This window comes from Callorhinus ursinus, unplaced genomic scaffold (assembly GCF_003265705.2).
Source record: "Callorhinus ursinus isolate GAN/ISIS: 27379988/994484 unplaced genomic scaffold, GSC_fseal_2.0 scaffold2, whole genome shotgun sequence".
NCBI lineage: Eukaryota > Metazoa > Chordata > Mammalia > Carnivora > Otariidae > Callorhinus > Callorhinus ursinus.
In genome coordinates this window covers 55,636,864-55,661,629 of record NW_027397064.1, presented here as the reverse complement: position 1 = coordinate 55,661,629, position 24,766 = coordinate 55,636,864, and the positions used below count along the sequence as shown (strand labels likewise).

General features: G+C 42.8%; 1 long non-coding RNA gene across 1 annotated transcript; it reads right to left on the bottom strand.

Annotated features, from left to right (window-relative positions):
• Positions 1 to 6,101: 6,101 nt before the first annotated feature.
• LOC141370802 (uncharacterized) lies at positions 6,102 to 11,056 on the bottom strand. The gene is made up of 3 exons (XR_012375171.1): positions 10,624 to 11,056; positions 7,359 to 7,482; positions 6,102 to 6,851 (listed from the first exon to the last, which is right to left on the bottom strand). It is a non-coding gene; the product is annotated as an uncharacterized lncRNA (long non-coding RNA).
• Positions 11,057 to 24,766: the final 13,710 nt, after the last annotated feature.

The window sequence follows — 24,766 nt, the reverse complement described above, 5'->3', positions numbered from 1 at the left end:
GTCTCTTCCCAGGACTTGCCCTTGGGCTGAAAGAGTTGCTTGGACCAAGGTCACACATCCTCTGTAGGGGCAACCTACATCCAAAGATTGTTTGATATGTGGGTATAAAAGCCTGGCTCCTTGCCTCAATATGGGACAACTCCAGAGCTCCCCGTGCCACTGACTGTGGCATTGATCATGACGGAATCACAGTTGGGCTTTGCCCTCTGCCAGTCCTCCTTTCCCCACTCGCTTACAAGGATTGATTCAAAGAACACTGCCCACTAAACTTTCTGCGCGCAAATCTCCATCTCTGAATGTTTCCTGGGGAGCCTCACCTAAGCCTGTGGGTGTGGCAGAGATGTCTAAAGTTCCCACATTTTGCATTCTCCCTTTCTTTCTTTGTAGTATGGCTTATAATGTAATAAATCCTGTGAAATAAATCACTTCACAATTATTACTTAAACTAGCCCAAGTGGCTTCTTGTTTTTTGTAACCAAAAAGGTTCTTTTTAAGATTTTATTTATAAATAAATAAATCAGCTGAGAGACACACACACAGAGAGAGAGAGAGAGAGCACAAGCAGGGTGAGGGGCAGATGGAGAAGCAGACTCCCAGCTGAGAAGGGAGGCCGATGTGGGGCTTGATCCCAGGACCCCGGGATCATGACCTGAGCTGAAGGCGGACACTTAATGACTGAGCCATCCAGGCGCCCCCCAGAGAGGTTCTAATATATTATTTCCTTATGATAAATTTCTAGAAGTAAAATTAATGTTCTACAAGAGATACACATCTTTAAGACTTTTGACCCCTCTTGCCACATCATCCTTCAGAGACATCCCATCAATTCACATTCTTATCCAGTGTGAAAGTAACCACTTCCCAGACTTGGCAGAACACTGATACTATGCTTTTAAAATTCATTCGTTCATTCTGCAAATGTTTTTGGAGTGCCTGCTATGTGCTTGGCTGTGTGCTAAGGGTTGGGGTAAATCCCTGCCCTCGTGGAGCTTGCATTCTAGGTATGAGGAGATAGGCAATTAATGAAATAGGTGAGTAAGTTATGTGGTGTACCAGAAGGTGGTAAGTGCTACAGAGACATATCAAACAGGGGACGGAGGCGGGAGTGCACGGGGAGAGGGGTGTCCATTGTAAGTACAGGGGACAGGGAACCCCTCACTGAGATGGTGACTCTTCAGCAAAGACTTGAAAGAGAGAAAGGAACGGGGCGTGAGGATATCCAGGGGAAGAGCATTTTGGTCAGAGGGAACAGCAGGTTCTAGAGGCTGAATCACACCTCATGTGTTCAAACAGCAACAGGAAGGAAGGCAGGAAGCTGGAGTGGAGGGGGCGAGGGGGAGAGTGGGAGATGTGGTTAGTGAGGTAATGGGGGCTGCCATGTGGTCCTGGGGTGATGGATTTCTCCAGACAAGACGGGAACCAGACGCGGGATTGGAATAAAGGTGTGACTTGTTCTCGCTTATGATTCAAGAGGTGCCCTTGGGCTGCCGTGTTTTAAAAAACCACAGTGAACGCAAAATTGGAAGTGGGAGGCCCGTTAAGAGACTGCTCACCTACTCCGATACACCAAAAATAGTATTTCATCATTGTTTGTTTGTTGTTGCACTTGAATTTTTTATATATAAATCGGTTGTTTGTATTTCTCCTATGGGAAATGGCCGATTTTGAGGTCCTTGTTGATGTTGCCATTAGCATATTTACCTTTCGCTGTGGATTTTCAGTGATAGTAAGAATGTAGCTCTTAGTCATATATGTAGTTCTCTGTTCCCAACTGCTCTTCTAATTTAATCCTGTGTGTTATTTTTTTTAGGTAGAGAGATTTTTAATTTTTATGAGGACAGATTTTTTTCAAAGAAATTTTCTGTTACAGATACTGCTTGTGATAGCATACTTAGAATTTTGCCAAGACCATTGCTTCAGTTTAGGCTTTTTTATTTGCAAGCCATAGAAGCTGGCTTAACTAAAGGGAAATATGTCTTAATACTTGGGATCTAAACTGGAACCTGGAGATAAGAGATTCAACCAGGCCACATAAGATTCTGGAACTCGGAACTAAAAACCTTACCTGGAACCAAAGCATCTTTCCCATTTGTCTGAGTTTACCTGCTTCACTCTCTTCACTTCTCCTCTCTGCTTCTCTCTGAGCGTCCATGTCACTCTTCCCTCTTCTTCTGTGATACTCTGTTCATCCATATTGTGGCTACCTCCGTTCTGGCACGACTGATGAGCAGACTAAGCATCTCTTCACCTCAATTTTAACACATGGGAAAGAGAAGCGAATTACACAGTCCACCCAGTAGATTGGCCTATTCTGCGACCTCCCTCCGATCCAAAAACATAAATTGTGTCCAGGGAGTGTTGGAGTCACAAACTCTAAGGGGCTCATCTTGAGAGGGGCATGTGGAGAACGGGCAGTTCTCATTGGGAATAGGGAACATGCGCTGAGCATATACCATAAAAGAAGTATAATCCACATTCATCAATATTTTATTCTAATACTTCTATGGCTTTAAATTTTCCATACTTCTGAAAGCAATTTTTGTGTAAGGTATGCTTTAGAAGTATCATTTTGTCTTATTTTATATTGCAAAAGGTTAGTTACTTGTCCCCAAAATATGAAAGAAAAAAGGTTGAACTTGTGCCAAAATTGCTATTGAAATGAACCAGATGTCTTATATCTCAGATTGTTTAAAGTATTTGATGAGTACCACTATTTAAATAATGTTGATCTAACTGTGGGAAACTCCTCTCGGTTATATGTTTTGTCATTATTGTTGTTCTTTACTAATTAAAAAACATGCCAAAGGAACACACACACACACACAAAACAATCTGATTTAAAAATGGACAGAGGAACTGAATAGACATTTTCTAAAGAAGACATACAGATGGCAAACAGACACATGAAAAGATGTTCAATATCACTGATGGTCAGGGAAATACAATTCAAAATAACAACGAGATATCACCTTACACCTGTCAGAATGGCTAAAATAAAAAAGACAAGAAATAAGTGTTGGCGAGGATGTGGAGAAAAAGGAACCCTCGTGCACTGTTGGTGGGAATGCAAGCTGGTGCAGCTACTGAGGAAAACAGTATGGAGGTTCCTCAGAAAATGAAAAATAGAGTTACCCTATGATCCAGTGATTCTACTACTAGAAATTCACCCAAAGAAAATGAAAACACTATTTTGGAAAGATATATGCATCCCTGTGTTTACTGCAGCCCATTATTTACAAAGACAAAGATATGGAAGCAAACTAGTGTCCATGAATAGATGAATGGATAAAGAAGATGTGAGATATATATAAATATATATATATATATATATATTTATACACACAATAGAATATTAGCCATAAGAAAGGATGAGATCTTACCATTTGTGACAACATGGGTGGACCTAATGGGTATTATGCTAAGCGAAGTAAGCCAGACTGAGAAAGACAAATACCATATGATTCCACTTAAATGTGGAATTTAAAAAAACAAACAAATAAACAAACAGCAGATTCAGACCTAAAAATACAGAGGACGACTTCATGGTTGCCAGGGGGAAGGGAATGGGGGGGTGGCCATAATGAGCAAAGGCCAGTGGGAGATAGAGGCTTCCAGGAATGGACTAAATAAGTCAGGGGAATAAAAGGCACAGCCTGGGGATTATAGTCGATGACATTGTGCTACTGTCATATGGTGATAGATGGTGGCTACACCTGTGGCGAGCATAGCATAACGTATAGAGAAGTTGAATCACTATGTTGTACATCTGAAACTAATGTAACAATGTGAGTCCACTATACTCAGATAAAGAAACATTTTTTAAAAAAACAATGGAATCAGGAAACATGATTACTCTACCTTATGGTTCATTGACACAAGGAAGATGGGAGCCACCATCAGGCCACCATGTTTGAGGAAGCTTTGTCCAGACCTTGGTGGAGAAACAGCTGAATTCAGAAAGGCATTATCAGTCAAGTGACTTCCACATCTTTTCCAGCCCTATTCCCCAGGGGGAAGGAGCACCTCTAGACTAGATAAGTCACAGAGATTACTGAAGAGGCAGAAACTGACCAAACAAACAAAAATCTGTCAAGATTGTTGTTAGTAATTATTTTGTCATTTGCCCAGCAAGATCATTTTTTAATTAAGTAATTATACCATGATTTTTTTTTTTTACTGGCCAAATAAGTGTCAGCAAATTACTTCTTTGATTCTCAATTTTTTCACTTGTTAAATGTCACAATTGAACTAGATGATTTCTAACGTTTCTACAAACATAAAAATCCTGATTTACTAATTTACTAGTTTTCTGTGTACAAGTGTGTGGGGCTGTATGAAACCATTAGCGAAATGCGGTCTTTGCCCAAGGCATTACACACTCAGTAAAGCCAACACTCCAAAGACTAACCTACCAAGACACGTTAAGAAATTAGCATACGTTTAATAATTTCTCCAATAGTGGTGACTGGGAGAGGAAAATTATCATCTCTTTCTTTAAATCTTTAGTGTAGACTTTGTAGAGAACATTTTTAATAGCTTTTTTGAGGTATAACTGACATGTGACAAACTGTATGTATTTATACGCTCAGATACGATGAGACATATACCCACGAGACCATATCACAGTCAAGATAGTAAACACATCTGTCACCTCAAAAAGTTTGCTTGTTCTCCTTTCTAATTTCTTCTTCTAGCCGCTCTCCACAGAAAACCACTGATCTCCTTTCTGTCACTATAAATGTTTGCCTTTTTTTAGAATTTTATTTAAATTGAATCAGATATGTGTAGCCTGTTTTGACTGGCTTCTTTCATTCGGCACAATTATTTTAGATTCATCCATGTCATTGTGTGCATCAATTACTCGTTCTTTTTTATTGCTGAGTAGTATTCCAAGGTATGGATATAGCAGTTTGTCTATCCGTTCCCCTTTTGATGGGCATCTGGGTTGTTTCCCCCTGGGGGGCTATAATGAACAAAGTGCTATGGACATTTGTGTACAGGTCTTAGTATACACACAGGCTTCCATTTCTCCTAGGTAAATACCTCGAAGGAGAATGGTTGGGTTGGATGATAAATGCATGTTTAGCTCTTTGAGAAATAACTAAACTGTTTTGGAAAGAGTTTGTGCAATTCTACATTCCCACCAACAACGTAGGAGAGCTCCTATTTCTCCACATGCTCGTCAACACTTGGTATGATCAGTATTTTTCATTTTAGCCATTCTAATAGGTGTGCAGAGGTAGCTTACTAATTTTGAGTGACGAGACATGAAGGGGGAGGGTGGAAAGACTGGTGCAGATTCATTTCAGGAAAGATGACTGTCAGTTCATCTCATGCCACTTGGGTTCCCTCAAGCTGCCTTAGTTATTGATCCTGGTGAGTTGGGTTCTTCAGCTGATTTTACGATTCTAAATACCACCCTATGCCTTCTAATACATTTCTTTTATCTTCAAGGTACCAGAATAGGCCTAGGTCGCTTGCAGCCAAAGCCCTCCCTTTTCTACAGGTCACTCTGTTTACCTCTGCCTGGCAGGCTTTCCCTCACCATCTTCGGGCAACAACCCACCCATGCCCTAACTATAGCATCTTTGTCTCTAGACCCTATTTGCCTCTAAGCCAAGATCTATTCCTCTTAGACTTTGGATACATGAGCCAATAAACTCCCCTTTTTTAGCTTAATCTAGTTTGGAGTCAGGTTTCTGTCACTTAAAACTGACAGAAATCACCCTGTGCCCCACTGTCCCGACTGTCCTGTGCATGGGTTCTCAGCGCCAAGCATGAGGCCTGGAAATCAGCAAGTACTGAGTAAATAAACGACCACAGTCTTAAAATCGGACACATTGTTATAAAGCTATAAATAACAAGAAACTGGAAAGGTTGCTTTGAGAGGCATCATGGGTAAGCAGACCGCAGCTAGACTTCGAGGTGTGGAACCCAGCTCTGCCATTCATCAGCTCTGTGACCTTGGGCAGTTTATTAATTTCTCTGTGTCTCAGCTTGTGAAACCCTAAAATGTGGATGACAATAGGACCTGCCTCCTAAAGTGATGAGGATTAAATGAGTTAATTTACAAAAAAAGCACTTAAATAATTCCTGATAGGTGCAAGATTTTTTTTTTAATTTTTATTTTGTTTTGTGATGTGGATAGGTTTTTGGATGAAAGAGTCAAGATTGAAAAAGACGTTGAAGTGTGCTCTCAAGGAATGACATGCTAAGACCTCAGTTACTAGTCATGGGATCTTAGATGCAATGCCAACTTGCCCTGAGAATCAGTTTTTGATTCTTTAGCCAGGCACATATAAAGACCCATGCTCTGGCTCAAATAATTGAACATAAGGTGGTTTAACAGAAGTTCACGTGATAAGGAGCCTGAGTCTGGGGAGTGGCACGTTAGCTGACCGCAGGTTCCTTTGGAGCAAGTAGAAAGCCAAGGCTATCATAAAACTTCCAAAGATTAGGCTGAGCTGCTAAAAGTGGTGTCAAAGAAGATTATAACCCTCGGGTCCTCTGCTCAATGCTCATCCCATAGAGAATACATACTTAGTGCTTGGACAGGCTGGAGAACCTCGTGGAGAGGGAGAGGAAATGGAGGGAGGTAGCAAACATGTGATTTGAAGAACAGATGAGAGCCTTCAAAAGGCTTGCTCTGAATGACAGGAGACTCAGAGAAGATGACATTATAGTCTTCAGACACTTCGGATACCGGCCTGTAGGGGACTTCATCCGACATGTTCCAGAAGCCCAGGGTGGAAAGCTGCAGGGGGCAGACCCCAGTTCAGTGGGAGGATGTGCTCTTCGCCCAGCAGAGTGGTCTGGTGATGGCGAGGGCTGCCCTGCAAAGCTGCAAGCCCCTGACCCCGAGAGGAGCGGGGTGAATGTGAGTTGAGGGACACATTAGCAAACAATAATTGTGGGAGGGATGAATCATCCAGGACTGCTCAGTTTCATTTCACATTCTAAAAATACATGATTCTTGGGGCGCCTGGGTGGCTCAGTCGTTAAGCGTCTGCCTTCGGCTCAGGTCATGATCCCAGGGTCCTGGGATAGAGCCCCGCATCGGGCTCCCTGCTCAGCAGGAAGCCTGTTTCTCCCTCTTCCACTCCCCCTGCTTGTGCTCTCACTCTCTCTCAAGCAAATAAATTTTAGATTCAAAGGGGGTTAACCAACTACTTGCTCAATGAACTGCAACTTTTGAAAAGTAGCAGCAGCCACATATGTTGGTTGCCCTTTGCCCGAAAGGCCCCATGGGAGGGGAAGAGCCATGGCTGCCCCCTAGGGCAGATTGTCCCCAGCCGGTCCCATCTTCAGGATTGTACCCAAGTGGTTACAGTTGAGTCTACTTTCACTATTGCTTTTACCTGTGGCCACAGCCTCCGGAGAACACTGAGTCAAGCCCTGGTTCTATCCTGGTGTGAAGTTAAGATGAAGCCTTGTGAATCCATCTGATTGTAGTTTTTCATTTTGGTCACTTCCCTCTCAGCCCTGGAGGCACAGAGGACAGGGTTGATGTTCAAATCTTGTCTGCAAGTACATTGCTTTCTGCAGAAAGAGTTTCCAGAATGTTTGCTCACAGAACAACCACTGGCTACTGGAGCCCACACTAAGTAAACAGAAAGGAATTAAAATAAATCAAGGGGACCAGAATTAATTCGTTTACTCCACGGTGAAAGTGGTTTACTTTTTCTTTTAAAAAATATCTTCGTTCGCATCCTTCCTTTCCAAACACTGCTCCAACCTTTCTATGCTGCTTTTTAAAAAAACGAAAAAAAATTAGAAAGGTAGTATATTAAAACTATTGTTTAAAAGCCTATTTTTTAAAAGAATCTATTTCTTGTACATTGTAGACCAAATAGCAGTGAGAAACAGCCCATGGACTGTTTTGAGATAGATAGATAGATAGATAGATAGATAAAAGTAAATATCTTGCAACACAGAAATTCTTAATTAAATACAGCTGTTTATCCAAATAGAGGCAACAGTTTAAACTTCTCAGACCTCTATTGTTGCTTTCCCTAGAAATTTTGTTTTTGTTTTGGTGCTTGTTTTTTTTCTTCTGATTTTTCTGATTAAAGTAATATACAATCCTTGTAAAAAAAATCTGGAATATTTGGAAAGAAAGTTATGAAAAAACTTTCTGGATTCAGAAATTGAATATAAAAAATGCACATTTTAGACGGTTAGTTTTACATTTATTAAATGGGCTTGAATTGTTTTTACTCATAACACTTCTGACACCAAATGTGTTGGGGTTTTTCCCACATCAATCGGTCCTCCAACTCTCTACACAACATCTAGATGTTCTACAGTTCAGCTCTGATGCTAACTCCCAGGAGTTAGCACAGACCTCACAGGACTGCCCAGCCAAAAGTCTGAGATGGTCACCCGTACTTCTGACCAACCAACCGGCTATAAATTGGGGGTTCCCATGATCCCTTCCTCAGGTTTGATAATTTGGTAGAGTGGCTCACAGAACTCAGAAAAGCACTTCGCTTACTATTACGGGTTTATCATAAAAGACACGACTCAAGACTAGCCAGCTAGGAGAGATGCATAGGGAAAGATATGTGGGAAGGGGCTTCCATGCCCTCTCTGGAGGGCCATCCTCCCAGTACCTTGATGTGTTCAGCAACCTGGAAGCTCTCTGAACCCCATGGTTTAGGGGGTTTTATGGAGGTTTAATTATGTAGGCATGATTGATGAAATCATTGGCCATTAGTGATTGAACTCAATCTCCAGCCCCTCTCCCCTTCTCGGGGTTCAGGGATGGGGATAGGACTGTTGGAGCTATAAGTTTCAACCCCCTAATACTGTCTTGGTTCAACCAGCACCCATCCTGAAGCTGTCTAGCCACCCCCCCCATACCAGATATCTCATGAGCATACAAAAAACACTTAGCGCTCTCTAGAGATTCTGAGGGTTTTAGGAGCTGTGTCAGAAACCGGAACAAGGGCAGCTGGGTGGCTCAATTGTTAAGCTTCTGCCTTTGGCTCAGGTCTTGATCCCAGGGTCCTGGGATCGAGCCCCACATTGGGCTCCCTGCTCGGCGGGAAGCCTGCTTCTCCCTCTCCCGCTCCCCCAGCTTGTGTTCCCTCTCTTGCTATCTCTCTGTCAAATAAATAAATAAAATCTTAAAAAAAAAAAAAAGAAACCTAGGGTGCCTGGGTGGCTCAGCTGGTTAAGCGACTGCCTTTGGCTCAGGTCATGATCCTGGAGTCCCGGGATCGAGTCCCGCATCGGGCTCCCTGCTCAGCGAGGAGTCTGCTTCTCCCTCCGACCCTCTTCCCTCTCGTGCTCGCTCTCATTCTCTCTCTCTCAAATAAATAAATAAAATATTTAAAAAAAAAAGAAACCAGGAACAAAAACCAAATATATATTTATTATGCCACAGTGCTCCTTTTAAAAATGTTTAAAATGCCCTAACAATAGGTGCTGACTGGTTAATCTTCTGAGGACCTCAAAACAACTTACAAATACCACTCCTCTGACTGTAAAGGGGCAAAATGGGTCTTCTAGTTTTTAAAAGCATACTGTTCCTTTTGAGCTTGTTGAGTTTGTACTGATCCAATCTATGCTTAAAACTTTGTTGACCCCTTTGCTAGAAACAGACTGGATCATCAAAGAGTTCTGGGTCAAGAGAAGGCCAGCATCTAAAACCATCAGCCAAATACCTGGCTGACACATTTTAATTAAAATTGTTCTGCTAATGGGCTTTCCTTTTTTCTTTGGTTATAAATACCAGGCAGCTTTAACTAACTTTTCCTGGCAATTCCTGAGCCCAGGGGTTCTCTAAGTGTGGCCCCGAAGGAAAGCATCAGCATCACCTGGGAACTTGTTAGAACTGCAAATTCTCAGCCCACCCCACACCTACTGAATCAGAAACTCTGGGATGAAGCCCAGCAATCTGTGGTTTAACAAGCCCTCCAGGTGATTCTGACGCTCGATAACATTTAAGAACCACCGCCTTAGGTTTCCCCCCTCCCCCCTCATTGTGAGGAATTTGCTCTGATTGACTCACACACTCAACTCCAATCACATGAGTATCTGGACCTGGGTGGTGGTGACACGGGTACATAAATCTATAAAAACTCTCCAAGCTCTACATTGAAGATCTATCCATTTTACTTGATTTAATCAAACCTCAAAAAAAAAAAAAAATCACAGTCAAACTGTATTTCTTAAGAAAGCTGGTTGGGGCTGGGCTTGTCCCTGTGAATGAGGGTCGTCAGACCCAGGGACCTTGGCTACAGTAGCACTGTTCTCTAACTTGGTCATGGTGGCCCATTCCACGGCACTGACAGCCAAGGAGGTCTGTGTGCCGCAACCTCGAAGGAGTTTACTGACGTCATTTAGCCGTGAGTTAGTCCCCAGGCAATGGCCTCAACTTATTCAGTGTCATCTCGGGTATGCCTCCCAGACGTGAACCACAAACACAGGAAGCCCTCGTGTGAGGATACCTGGCAGCAGGAAGGAGAGAGTAGCGGTCCCTCGAGCTGCAGAAGAGAAAGAAGAGAAACCCAGGAAGCAGTGATAAACCCCAGCCCCCCAGCCGATCTGGGCCGCACATACAAGCCTTGGGCAAGAGAGAAGCCGTGGCCATGAGTCACACAAGCAAGGAGAACAGACCTGCCGACGCAACCTCTCCTGCTGGCACAGTCCTCGATGAGCTGAGAAAGGAGGAGGAGGAGGGAAGCAGGGGTCACGAAGTGTCCCGCAGAGCCACGACCCCTGGCAGGCATCCGTCCCCTGTCCTGGCTGCAAGCGTGAGATGCAGAACCCCGGGAGCCCCGCATCAATTCTGCGCCCAGTCTCAGAACCACAGAAATCCGCCTCACCCTGGGTTCCTTGTGTGTCCTGAAATGGAAAAACATAACAAAACAAAACAACAAAAACATCCTGCTCCCAGCCTCCCAGCCCGACCCACCAAGAACTGCCTTCTTTATTAACCGCCCCGCCCCCCCATTCTCATTTGGGGAATCCTTGCTGCGCTTGCCGCTGGGCCCACTTCGGCTAATCCCCACACGGCTGGGAAATGCGAGCCTCGCGCGGTGAATGCTCAGTGAAAAGAACGGTTGCAGAAAAACTGCACCAGCAGGTGGACCCAGAGTCCAACCTCTGCTGTGCTCATGCGCAGCGCCCTGCGTGCGCCTCTCCCGGCCAGCCTCCAGCTCCGCCCCCCCCCGCCCCGCCTTCCTTCTGCATCCCCGATCTGGTTCCGAGCCTCTTGAGTTGCGTCAATCGTCACTTTTTTCATTCAAGAACTCCCTACAAGGTAGTTTTTAGTCCAGCCTTGCCCGGTTGAAATAGAAACAAATGTAAACGCAACTAATGAATCATTGAACACTACATCAAAAACTAATGATGTACTATATGTAGGCTAACTGAAAACATACCAAAATAATAATTAAAAATTTAAAAAATTAAAAAAAATAAATTCCCTTTATTTCCCAGACCATTTCAGCCTCGGAAGCAGGTCGCTGAGGCAGTTCAGGCCCCAGCTCCCACTCAGCTTTGTTTCTGATGCTTCGATTGCACTACTTTCACTGTGGTGGATGCTTGTGAGTTCTGTTGGCTACCCAGCATCCAAACTTTCTATGTTGGGTGAGTCTTCCATTGTCTCAAGTGTTCGTGGGGAAAGGCCTCCCTCTTGCTACAGAACCTGAAGTGGACAGGGAGCCCCTCCCTCCATGCCCTGCGAGTTAGCACAGGCAGCTGGGGACCTGGCCTCAAGCAAGCAGATGCGGCCACCTGCGACTTTAACTCTTGAGCAATAATGCAAAGATGAAGGGACCCCTGAGAAATTATTCACTGGGACAAGGCACTGTGCTTAAGTGTGACCTTGTCAGCTCACTAGTCAGGACCAGTTTCTCTTCCTGGTCTCCTCTGGCCACTTTAGTGCTTGCTGTTCACTCCTCCCTTCTGTGAGACTTGGGTTCCTTTCCCCAGACCCCCCAAACTCTCCCAGAACTCCCCCCCCCCCCCCCCCCCCCCCCCCGGCAGCCATTGCTTTACCTATTATTGAGCAGAAATGAGGCCATCACTGAAGTAATCACTGCCAAAGGGCCTGGGATTACAATGATTGCTTTGGGTAGGGGCCAGAGTTCCATGAAGCACACGAGGGCCTGATTCCCGAGCAAAGGCAGGACTCAATGGACAGAGAAGAGCGGTGGGGTGCTGGTGGGCAGACGACCATGGTTGCTGAGGCTCTATTCCTTGGGACTTGCTCAGCATGCTGGGCTTGGCCTCATTCTACTCACGCATGTTTCTTTGGGTCTTGAGGAACACACACACACAGTTTACTTACACTGATGAAAAATTGCCCAGAACATAGGCTAGAAGAGGGACCTAGGGCTTTAGAGAAGAACTCAATGAACAGTGAGAGGAGCCAGTTCCTTGTACCTTCACCTGAGCTGTTTGATTATACCCAGAAATACTCAACAAAGACACACTCTCACAACCCATGCTCCAAATTAACAAGATTTTAAACTTTATTTCTTAATACCCCAAAAGTATTCTTGATCCCCAATCTTTCAAACAAAGAATAAAATGAGGAAAAAGCAAATTTAATATGAGCAGTAGTGGTGAGAATCCCACCCCAACGATGTCCAGGACCGTTGGCCACCAGCCTTCCTGTGATGGTCACTGTAAGGGACAAAGGAGAAAAACAAAGACAGCTCCAGAGGACATGTGACATGGGGACTTTTCCATGACCTGATAGTCCATGCCTACAATTCTTATTTCACTCTCGCCTAAATTCCCCTCTCCCGAGCACCAATCTCTGCTAAGTTTCTAGCTTTCTTTGACATGAGTGTTCCATCTTTCAGGGGATATGCCTTCCTCCACCTTGTTCTCCCCAAGTGACATTTTGGCTCAGGGCAAACCTCAAATTTCATAATGGCAATGAGGAAGGATGGCCCAGTCCCTAAGCTGTCATCCTGTCTTTGTTGATATCCCCTGAGGTCTTATCTCTCTTGTGGGCTGGAGCCCCTGGCCTCGTGCCAGTGTCCACAGACTTGTGCTGCTGACATTGGTGAGTCTTGCCTCCCATTGTCCCGACCCTACTACCTCTTTTCCAGGCTCTCAAGTCTCTCAGCACTTCTGTGCCCCTACTCTGTAGTCCAAGACCTCCTAGCTGCATCGCTTGTTTTGTTCTGGAAGGTCTGGGCCCCCGTGAAGCCTCCCTGGGGCACGTCCATGCAAACAGTCCTCTTACCCACTGCTAATCCACCTCCTGAGACCGTGTTACTCTGGCACCATCCCAAACACAGCCGTCTCTAGAAGGCTTGCACCTGTGTTTGCCATGCCCTGGAAAGCAGTTCAAGCCCATCTGCTCTGAGTTTCTCCAAACCTATCTGCTGGTCATCATCACTCCCTTACATCAGAATGTTGACTACAAAGTGGGGGTCAAGGAACAGACCCTCACATGAGTTGAGTACTCACCCCCCCCCAATCTCTCCAAGCTCCTTCCCAACCCAGAAAGCATGACCTGTATGTCCCATTCTGCAGTTGCTCTTCTCAGTGCCTCTGCGTATGTTCTGTGACTAATTTCCCAGCTTCATTCTCAGTGTTTGGAGGCATCACGAGAATCCTTCTCTCATTCAAGTGCTTTATTCTTGCAGTGGAAAGCCAGGCCTCTCACTACTACCTTTTCTACATCAGGCTCTAAAATGTCTGTTTTGAAAGTCAAAATTGAGCTATAACTTCTTTGTTCTAAACTGGATCCATCATTCCTCTGTAGGGCACGCACTTAGAAAACTATTCTGCTTGATGGTTGGGGGAGAGGGCTAGGGTAAAGAAATGAAAAGTGTATAATTTAATATTAAACATTACCCCATTACCAAATCTCAGCTCTGTTCCTTTCTGTGTGACCTTGGGAAAATTATTTATCTGACTAGAGCCTTGGTTATAATTTGCAAAATGGAGAAAATCAATAGAACTTTATTCATGAATTTGTGGTGAGAATGAAATGAGATCATTCATTTAAAGTGCTCAGTGTAATACATAGCATAGAGCTCTTGTTTTTGTGCGTGCGTGTGTGCGCATGTACACACACACACACACACACACACACACACACACACACACACCTCTCAATTCCATTTTGTGGCCAGGCAGAGTATCAATAACTTTAAGAGAATGTACTATATATGTGGAACAACAATGAGGTGGTTGTCTATGTGACAAGTACTAACAGGTTGCAGACTCCTTCAGTGCACCAATAAAGTGGGCCACGGGAGTGGATTCAACACCCAGGAAAATGTACGGAAGAGTCGAAGGCCATCTCCAAGGCACACCAGTGTTCAAAGGGGGAGCAAGAGAAAGAGTAAACTTTGAGATGACAGGGGTGGGGGAAAGCAGGGGAGTGTGACATGAGAGAAGTCAAGGCACGAAATCCCTCCAGTAAGGAAGGAATGACCACTTGAGCAAATGCTCCAGAGAGGCCTCGCGAGCCCAGATTCCACCTGGCTAAGGAGTGAAGGCAGGTGAAGCATTGGGGGCAGCAAGTGCCGACAACCTGTAAAGAAGGAAAATAGGGCTAAAGACATTTGTTGGCTCTTAGGGTGGGAGAAACATCCCATCCTCACAGAGCCGGAGCCCGAGGAGTCAGTGGGGAGGGAACTGGAGAGGGCAGAGGGAGGACCATCCTGGGTTGGCCTGAGGAGAGATGCCCAGATGCAGATGGGAGCATTAGGTTGGTGCTCTGACAGCAAGAGGGAAGGAGACAAAGTGGGTCCCGTTGTTCCTAAGTGTGTAGAGTTGGTGGCGGGAAGTTGGGTGCGGTCCCAGCTGCTGGCGTCTCTTCTCTCTGTGAAGTCAGAGGCAGGGCCATCTCCTTCAGAGAGATGGCACATAGATAAAGGGCTGGAGAAGGGTGGAGGTGACACGGGGGCGGGGGGAGGGTACATACAGAGAAAGTGAACCGCAGGGGCTCATTGGTCTATCTAAGAAGGCAAACTATCATCACATGCTAGCTTTGAAAAATGAAAAATTTGAAATGTGGGAAGGATATTTTTCAGGGCTTCAAAGTGCAGACTGTATTTATCCCATTGGCTATAAACACTATATTGGAACACATGCATAGAGAAAGGAGTGTTCCATGATACTTGGTGAGACAGGATTTTATCTGCCCAGCTTTTTATGGTCTTAAGCCCTCCCCAAACCCCAACTATGTAAGCTCTTTAATGTTTTAATATTAAACTAAAGTTGCCTGGTTAAAAAACAAAAACAAAAAACAAACCGAGAGTGAATCGATTCCAAATTTACCACAAGAAACTTAATGTTCTCTTGACTTTCAAAATATGTCCATCTACCACTAGGTGGTGTTTTGTTCAGTTAATTCAAAAGTAAAATTTTCATTTGATTCCTTTCAGAAGGAAAAGGTACTGAAAAGTAAACATGCTACCAGCTACATTTCAGTCCTAATATTTACTTTCCAACTAACTCCAATTTTCTAGACTAGCTATGGAATAAATGAAAAGTGTGCTTTCCTTAAGTGTTGCACACTGTTCCATTTGTCTTTAAATGGAATGGAAATGAGTAGGTCTCTCTTTTTCTTTCCTCCAAAGGACCCAGGGAATGGCATGATGCAGGATGCAAGCCCTCTGTGGAAAAGCATGAATGTTGCCTGACTGAGAGATCAGTTTGTGTTTACAATTCTTATATCTTTCTTTTAAAATAAAAATTTTGTATTTGAAAAAATCAAATTCCCTTTTAAATGAAAAAGACTGACTCGCTTTTTTACCTCCTTATTTAAAAGTGCCTACCACTCCTAAGGTAGACATACTGAGTCTGCGGCAAATTCATTACTTCATTAAAACCGGGCGCCTGGGTGGTTTAGTCAGTTAAGCATTCTGCTCCTGGTTTCAGCTCAGGTCATGGTCTCGGGGTCCTGGGATGGAGCCCCATGTCGGCTTCCCCCTCAGCGTGGAGTCCGCTTGGGATTCTCTCTCTCCATCTCTTTCTGCCCCTCCCCTCAGCCCCGTGCACGTGCTCTCTCTCTCAAATAAATAAATCTTAAAAAAAAAAACAAACCAAACCAACCCAACTTTATTAGAAACCAAAATTATGGACCTCTTATGAAAGTACTTCCAGCTAGAAGAACTGTTTAAGTAAAATAAATACATTTTTCTCTCATTAGAAATGGCAAAATAGGATTTTATGTATGAACCCAAAGACTTCCTTTCCCTCTGTGTCCAACCTGGGTTGGAATCTGAAGTCTGCTACTTACCAGCTCCACGACCTTGGACAAGCCTCTCCCACTCTAAACCGAGGCTCTTCTGCCCATAATGCCAATATCTGTCTCCCAAGACTGTTACGGTGAACAGATTTTTCTTTTTTTTAATGTTGTGAAGTTTTTGGTACAGAATGCTTGATAAATAGCAGATATTGAGTGCAAGCGCATTTTTTTCTTTTAGAATCATTGATACTTCTGCTTGAAAATGCTACATAACATACAGGAGCTGTGTAGGCACTCTAGATCGCTTCCCGCCTCCTGTTTGGTTCGGGTGTAGATCAGACCCACAGGTGAGGGCTCCATCCCTTCTCCACGGTCCTAAGAACTCCCAACACTTTCACCATTTTGTGATGCTCTTTGACTTTGCTGAGGAGTGGGGGGTGACATGGACGGCGACCCCATAACTTCCCGCAGACTCCAGCCATCTTTACTGCCTCCCAAAGCCTGTTCCCCTCCCGAATGAGCGCCATTATCTGTCATCTCATGTCATTCAACTCCCCCGCTCTCACAGGGAGCACCCAATGACAGCTCAGTCGGCTTTCCCCGGTCCCTTCTAGACTTTCATGAAACAAAATCATCTGATCTTATGACCCTTGGGGAGACAAACAGGCCCCGCAAAGTCCTGAAACCACCCAACGTATTTCACATTTATGCTAACTCCCCAGCTCCTCTCACCGACAACGCCGCCCCAGGATCCCACGGCAGACGCTGGAGGCGTGCGCCGTGTGGGAGCCGCCGCCGAGAAACAAACCAACTCTGAGGACTTTGAGAACCGGACGTTTACCCCAGGGCTCTACCCCAAGCCCCAGCTTGCCGGACTTGGGGCTTTCCCTCCAGTGTACCCAAACCTACTTTTACACAGTTTAAAGAGCTCTTCTAAATCAATGATTAAATACATCACCCCCCTCCCCCGGCTGTCCAGGTGAGCTAAGAACGAAATCTGGCTATCGGAGAAGCCCCGGCCCAGGGCTGTGCGCACTTTGCCTGGGCCCCTTCCTCTTGTAGCAAGAGGGGGGCTGGTGATGAGGTCCTGGGCCTGGAGCCTCTTTAGCGAGGGTGATGGCAGGTGACTGCAGACCCAGAGCACGCGGGCCCAGCCGACTGCCTATGGCAACAGCATCTGGTTACAGAGTCCAAAGAGAGCTCAAGCCGATGCGAGAACTAGGAGGTGGCGAGGGCTCTCCCAAGGTCGCCCGCCACTTCAGCCTGCTGGTGCAGGGCTGTTCTCAGGCTGCCCTCCCCCTACACCAGCCCTTCTGACTGTAAGGTGTATTAAAAGTCTGCTATTATAATGTCAGGTGAGCTCCAAAGGACACCTAACTTCAAATCCAACTCTCTGCTGTGGGAATCTTCTCTATTAATGGCACTCTTCTTGCTTTATAGCTCTGCTATGTATTAAAATATTTCAAATATTGGGGTGTGTGGGTGGCTCAGTCGGTTAAGCGTCCAACTCTTGATTTCAGCTCAGGTCATGATCTCAGGGTCGTGAGACGGAGCCCTGCATTGGGCTCACGCTGGGGGTGGAGCTTAAGATCCTCTCTCTCCTTTTCCCTCTGCCCCTTCCCCCTGCGGCACACTCTCTCTAAAAAAAAAAATTCAAATATTATATATCTATTTTTATGTACAGGGAAGAGATAGGGTTGCATTCCACATTATCTCTATTTGCCATCCTGAAGTTTTCCCCAACAATAACAAACATAGAATTCCAAAACTAAAAAAAAAAAAGTTAAATTATTTGTAAAGCAGATGCACTGGTTTTTCTTTGAAAACATATTTATTTCATCTTACCCTATGCATCTTTTTATATGGTTCTAATTAGAACATAAATCATGATTTTAATGCTTGTTTAATATTCATTGGGTTCCCATAATGCTTTTGTAGTGAATTTCTTAGTAGTTTCTGCTTGTTCATCAAGTAGAACATAAATATAATCTAATTTACAGTTAGATCTGATCTTAAGATCATGAAATTATTTTTCAAAATTCCTAACTATGGCTCTCCTTCTAAATGTATTTTTCTAATAGACCTTCCATTTAGGAAGATACAAGTTGTTCTAAGTTTTAGAAAGAAGTACTACATTTTGAGATGAGTTGCTTAAACTGGGTCTATTTTGTTTGTCTTGAAGGAGTATGATGTACTACTGGATCGATATCTTTCCTCTGTCCAGTATTTATATTTCATTCAAATGAAAGAGTGGACCTCAGAGGCAGGATGAATGTGAGAGAAACTGGTCCACGATGGCATTTTAGGGCATCAAATCAGTGCCCATTTATTTCAAACACTAGTCAACCAAATCTGCTCTTGCCATAAATATTTGCAATTACTTAACATTACGAATAGCCTCATGAGAAGTAACATGAGGGGCCAGGAATTTGGTCACGGTGTTTGAGTGACCTCAGTCCTACAACTCTAAGAAACTGAATTCTGCAAATAAGCAGTGAGTTTGGAAGAGGGTACGAAGCCTCGGGGGGGGGGGGGGGGGGATTACAGGCCCAGCCAACACCTTGATTTCAGCCTGTGAGACTCGAAACAGAGAAGCTGGGCCTGTACCATGCCCAGACTTTGGGCCTAAAAACCTGAGATAACAAATAGGTATTGTTGTAAGCCAGTAAGTTTGTGGTAATTTGCTGTACAAATAGAAAATGAATGCATCTTTTACCCAGGGATTTTTGTTTTATTGAGTTATCATTGACATTTAACATGATGTTAGTTCCAGGTGTACAACATAATGATTTAATATTTGTACATATCGCAAAATGATCACCACAGTAAGTCTAGTTAACATCCATCACCATACAGAGTTATAACAATCTTTTCTTAGGATAAGCGCTTTTAGTATTTATTCCCTTAGCAACTTTCATATATGCAGTACAGTATTACTAACTATAGTCATCATGTTGTACATTACATCCCCACTGGATTGGAAGTTTGTACATTTTGACCCCTTGCACCCATTTTGACCATCTCCCCAAACCCCTCCCTCTGGCAACCATCAATCTGTTCTCTGTATCTATGAGCTCAGGGTTTTCTGTTTTTATTTTTTAAGATTCCACATAAAAGTGAGATCATAACACTATTTGTCTAGCTCTGACTTATTTCATTTAACAGAATGCCCTCAAGGTTCATCCATGTTGTCACAAATGGCAAGATTTTCTTCATTTTTTATAGTACTCTATTGGATGTATATACACATTCATCCATCTATGAACACTTAGGTCATCTCCATATACTGGCTATTCTAAGTAATGCTGTAATGAACATGAGGGTGCATATAGTTTTTCAAGTTAGTGTTTTAATTTTCTTTGGATAAATACCCAGAAGTGGTATTGTGGATCATATGGCATTTCTAAATTTTTTTCTTGAGGAACCCCCATATTGTTCTCCACAACGGCCACACCAATGTACACTCCCAACAGTGCACAAGGGTTCCCTTTTCTCCACATTATCAACACTTGTTATTTCTTTTTGATAAAAGCCATTCTAAAGTGATATCTCATTGTGGTTTTAATTTGCATTTCCTTGATGATTTGTGGTAGTGGCCATCTGTATGTCTTTGAAAAAATGTCTATTTGGTTCCTCTGCCATTTTTTTTCCTTTAAATGTTTTATTGTTATGTTATAACATCACCATACATCATTAGTTGTTGAAGTAGTGTTCCATGATTCATTGTTTGTGCATAACACCCAGTGCTCCACGCAGAACGTGCCCTCTTTAATACCCATCACCAGGCTAACCCATCCCCCCACCCTCCTCCCCTCTAGATCCCTCAGTTTGTTTTTCAGAGTCCATCGTCTCTCATGGTTCGTCTCCCCCTCCGATTTCCCCCCCTTCATTCTTCCCCTCCTGCTTTTTTTTCTTAACATATATTGCATTGTTTCAGAAGTACAGGTCTGCGATTCCACAGTCTTGCACAATTCACAGCGCTCCTCTGCCATTTTTATATCAGATTTTGGGGTTTTGCTATTGAGTAGTTCTTATACTTGCTTTATATGAGTTCTTGATGTATTTTGGATATTTCCCCTGATCAGACATACGATTTGCAAATATTTTTTTCCCATTCCCTAGACTGCCCTTTCATTTTGTGCAGAAACCTTTCAGTTCGATGTGGTCCCACTGGTTTATTTTTGCTTTTGATGTCAAATCCAAAAACTCATCACCAACACTGATGTCAAAGAGTTTACCACCTATGTCTTTTTCTAGGAGTTTTATGAATTAATTTTAGTGTATGGTTTAAGTTAGTGGTCGTTTCATTCTCTTGCATGTGACCCTCCAGTTCTCCCAACCCCATTTCTTGAAGAGATGATCCTTTCCCCACTGTATATTCTTGGCTCCCTTGTTGTAAATTAATTGACCTTATGTGTGTGACTGTACTTCCGGGCTCTCAATTCTGTTCCATTGATCTGTGTCTGTTTCTCTGCCATATCATACTGTTTTGATTATTATAGCTTTGTAATGTAATTTGAAATCAAGGAGAATGTTGCCTCAGCTTTGCTCTTCTTTCTCAAGATTGCTTTAGCTATTTGGGGTCTTCTGTGGTTCCATACAAATTTTAGAATTGTGTTTTCTATTTCTGTGAAATTTTGATAGGGATTGCACCAAGTCTATAGATTGCTTTGGGTAGTATGGACATTTTAACAATATTAATTCTTCCAGTTTGTGAGCACAGAATAGCTTTCCCTTTATTTGTGTCTTCTTCAATTTCTTTCATCAACATTGTATAGTTTTCAGCATTACAGGTTCTTTGCCTCCTTGGTTAAGTTTATTCCTAGGTATTTTATTCTTTTTTTTTTTAAGATTTTATTTATTTATTTGAGAGAGAGAGATAGCGAGAGAGGGAACACAAGCAGGGGGAGTGGGAGAGGGAGAAGCAGGCTTCCCGCTGAACAGGGAGCCCGATGCGGGGCTCGATCCCAGGACCCTGGGATCATGACCTGAGCCGAAGGCAGACGCTTAATGACTGAGCCACCCAGGCACCCCATGCATTTTATTCTTTTTGATGCAAATATAAATGGGATGGTTTTCTTCTTTCTTCATTATTGTATAGAAATGCAACAGATCTTTGTGTATTCATTTTGTAACCTGCAACTTCACTGATGTCAATTATTAGTTCTCACAGGTTTTTTTGGTGGAGTCTTTTGGGTTTTGTGTATGTATGTCATCTGTACACAGTGACAATTTCACTTCTTCCTTTGCAATTTGGATGCCTTTTATTTCTTTGTCTTGCCTAATTACTCTGGCTAGGACTTCCAGTCATATGTTGAATAAAAGAGCAAGACTGGGCATTTTTACCTTGTTTCTGATCTTACAGGAAAAACTTTTAGCTTTTTACTCCTGAGTATGATTGTTAGTTGTGGGCTTGTCATATATGACCTTTATTATGTTAAGGTAGGTTTCCTGTATACTCACTTTGAGAGGTTTTTATCATAAATGGATGTTGAATTTTGTCAAATGCTTTTTCTGCATCTTTTGAGATGATCCTATGATTTTTAGCCTTCATATTTTAATGTAGCATATCACATTGACTGATTTGCAGCCACACTTGCATCCCTGGAATAAACCCACTTGATCATGAAGTATGATTCTTTTTTTTTTTTTTTTAAGATTTTAGAGAGAGAGAGAATATGAACATGAGTGCAGGGGGAGGAGCAGAGGGAGAGGGACAAGCAGATTGCACAGTGAGTGTGGAGTCCAACATGGGACTGGATCTCAGGACCCTGCGACCATGACCTCAGCCGAAACCAAGAGTCAGATGCTTAACCAACTGAGTCACCCAGATGCCCCAGTATGATTCTTTTAATGTATTTTTGAATTTGGTTTGCTTATATTTTGTTGAAGATTTTTGCATCTATGTTCATAAGGGACAGCGGACTGTATTTTCTTGTGACACCCTTGTCTGGTTTTGGTGCCATGTTGTTTAATCTCCACATAGTTTTGAATTTTGGAATTACATTTTCTAAAAAAAATTATCTCTTCATCAAGTTCTTAAGTTCCTTTTTTTCAATTTTTAAAATATTTCTTCCCCAGAGTTTTGTCTTTTCCTCCCTTCCTTCCTCAAAGCCAACTTTGGGTGTTGTTTCTCCTTTCATTTTTTTTTTTTTTTTAAAGATTTCATTTATTTATTTGACAGAGAGAGACGCAGCGAGAGAGGGAACACAAGCAGGGGGAGTGGGAGAGGGAGAAGCAGGCTTCCTGCTGAGCAGGGAGCCCGATGTGGGGCTCGACCCCAGGACCCTGGGATCATGACCTGAGCTGAAGGCAGACGCTTAACGACTGAGCCACCCAGCGCCCCTTAATTTTTTTTTAAATACCCATTTCCACTGGTATTTTCCTTTAATTATCCTTTTCTTAGGATTCTTTGTTATTGCTTTCGTAACTTAAGTTAGACTGTGAGCTCATTCTCAGCCTTTTTTCTTTTCCTATTTAAATTTATGAAGTTCCATCTATGTACTGTATTGACTAATTTAGCAGGAACCCACGTTTTGACATGTTGGGTTTTCAATCTATCTTTACCTTCACTCTTAAGTAACAGTTAAATAATAGAATTCTGGGTTGACTGTCATTTATCCCTCAGTGTTTTTCAATTTTTAAAATAAACTTTTTTCTGGGAGAATTTCAAAAACACCAAGTAGAGAAAATACTCCTGTGTTAGCAATTAGCAAGGATTCTTGAGCACTTTGAAGATATTATTCCCTTTTTCTTCTGAGCCCTGTTATAAGTCCATTGTCATTTTTTGGTTCTTACTCCTCTGTGGGACAGTATCTTTCCTCTGCTTTTAAGATTTTCTGTTTGTCTTTGGTGTTCTGAAGTATTAACAGGATGTGTCCAGGAAGCGATATAGATTTATGTAAACTGTTTCTTGAATTTGTCTTTAATTTATTGTAGATAATATGGTCATTATCTCTTTGAATATAATCTCTCCCATTCTTTTAATTCTTTTCTTCTGGAATTCCTATTAGACACACATAGGAGCTTCTTCTACTCTGTCTCACAACTTCTCTCTTATATTTCCTTCTTTATCCCTTGATACATTGTATAATTTCTTCAACTCTAATTTGAGTGTACTATTCTCTGCTTCTAGTCTACAATTAATATACATTGATCTTTTATTTTTTTTTTAACATTTTAAACGATGTGTTTATTTGACAGAGAGAGAGACAGCAAGCTCAAGCAGGCAGAGCGGCTGGCAGAGGGAGAGCGAGAAGCAGACCTTCCGCTGAGCAGGGAGCCTGATGTGGGGCTCGATCCCAGGACCCTGGGACCATGACCTGAGCTGAAGGCAGACGCTTAACCAACTGAGCCACCCAAGCGGTGGCTTTCAATGTGTGTATTTTTCACTTGTAAAAGTTCTATTATTTTTCAAATCTTCCTGTTTATATTTCAGAGTGTCTTATTTTCTTAGTTTTGATTTCTTCTTTTATTCATTAGTCATTTTAACATCCTTGTATTTTCTTTCAGATTATTGTTTTATCAGCTCAAGTTCTTGGTGCTCTAATCCTCCTGTTGTTTGCTAATCCTATTTTGTGGCAGTTTTGTTTGTTCTTACTCATTTTTAGTCAAATTTTTTTCCCCTATGACACCTGAGTATGAGTATGGACTGCAGGAATGTTCACTTATAGAGATTTTGCATTTGTGCCAAATGTATCCTGTTAATTTTTCAGCTTGATTCCCTAGATCATGTGGATGGTGCACACTGAAACAATGATACCCAACTGCACAGGGCAGGGGTGTTCCATTTTTCTGGGTAGACTTTTTAAAACTTGGAACATATGCAGTAAGAAACAAGCTTTCTTTGTGGGAGTAATCCTAACGTACTCCTTTAATGTAAGGGTGTAGTTTCAAAAATCAGAGAGCGCAAGACTTCTTTGCCATCCCCTGATGGTAGATAAAATCCAAGTGCCTATGAGGTTATGGTGACTTGTTCAAACCATTGTACTGAATATGTTCCCACAGGTCACAGAAGACATTCTTATTGCTGAATTAGTGGTAATTCATATCTTCACAACCCTTGACATTTTTGTTGCATGTAAACCACTTGTTTTAAGTTTTGCTTTTCTTGTCTGTGGTGGAAAGAGCACTTTTGTTTGGGATTAGGAGATGGGTGTATATATTGATCCTGCCACTTGCTGGTTGTGCGGCATTGATTAAATAATTCAACTTTTGAGGTTGATTTCTTATTTAAAATGAGGATACGGACACTGGGTGGCTCAGTTGGTTGAGCATCCAACTCCTGACTTTGGCTCAGGTCATGATCTCAGGGTTGTGGGACTGAGCGCCGCGCTGGGCTCTATACTCAGTGGGGAGTCTGCTTGGGATTCTCTCTCTCCCTCTCCCTCCGCCCCTCCCCCCCCGCACCCCTTTCTCTCCAAAATAAATAAATATTTTTAAATAATAAAATAAAATGAGGTAATGCCATCTTCATATGATTCGGAGGTTCTTATAAGTTAGCATCTATAAAAGTACTTAATATATTGTAGAGCACCCCAGAAATGAATTATTATACTATCTTGGTCCTCTTCTGACCACTCTGCCTTTTCT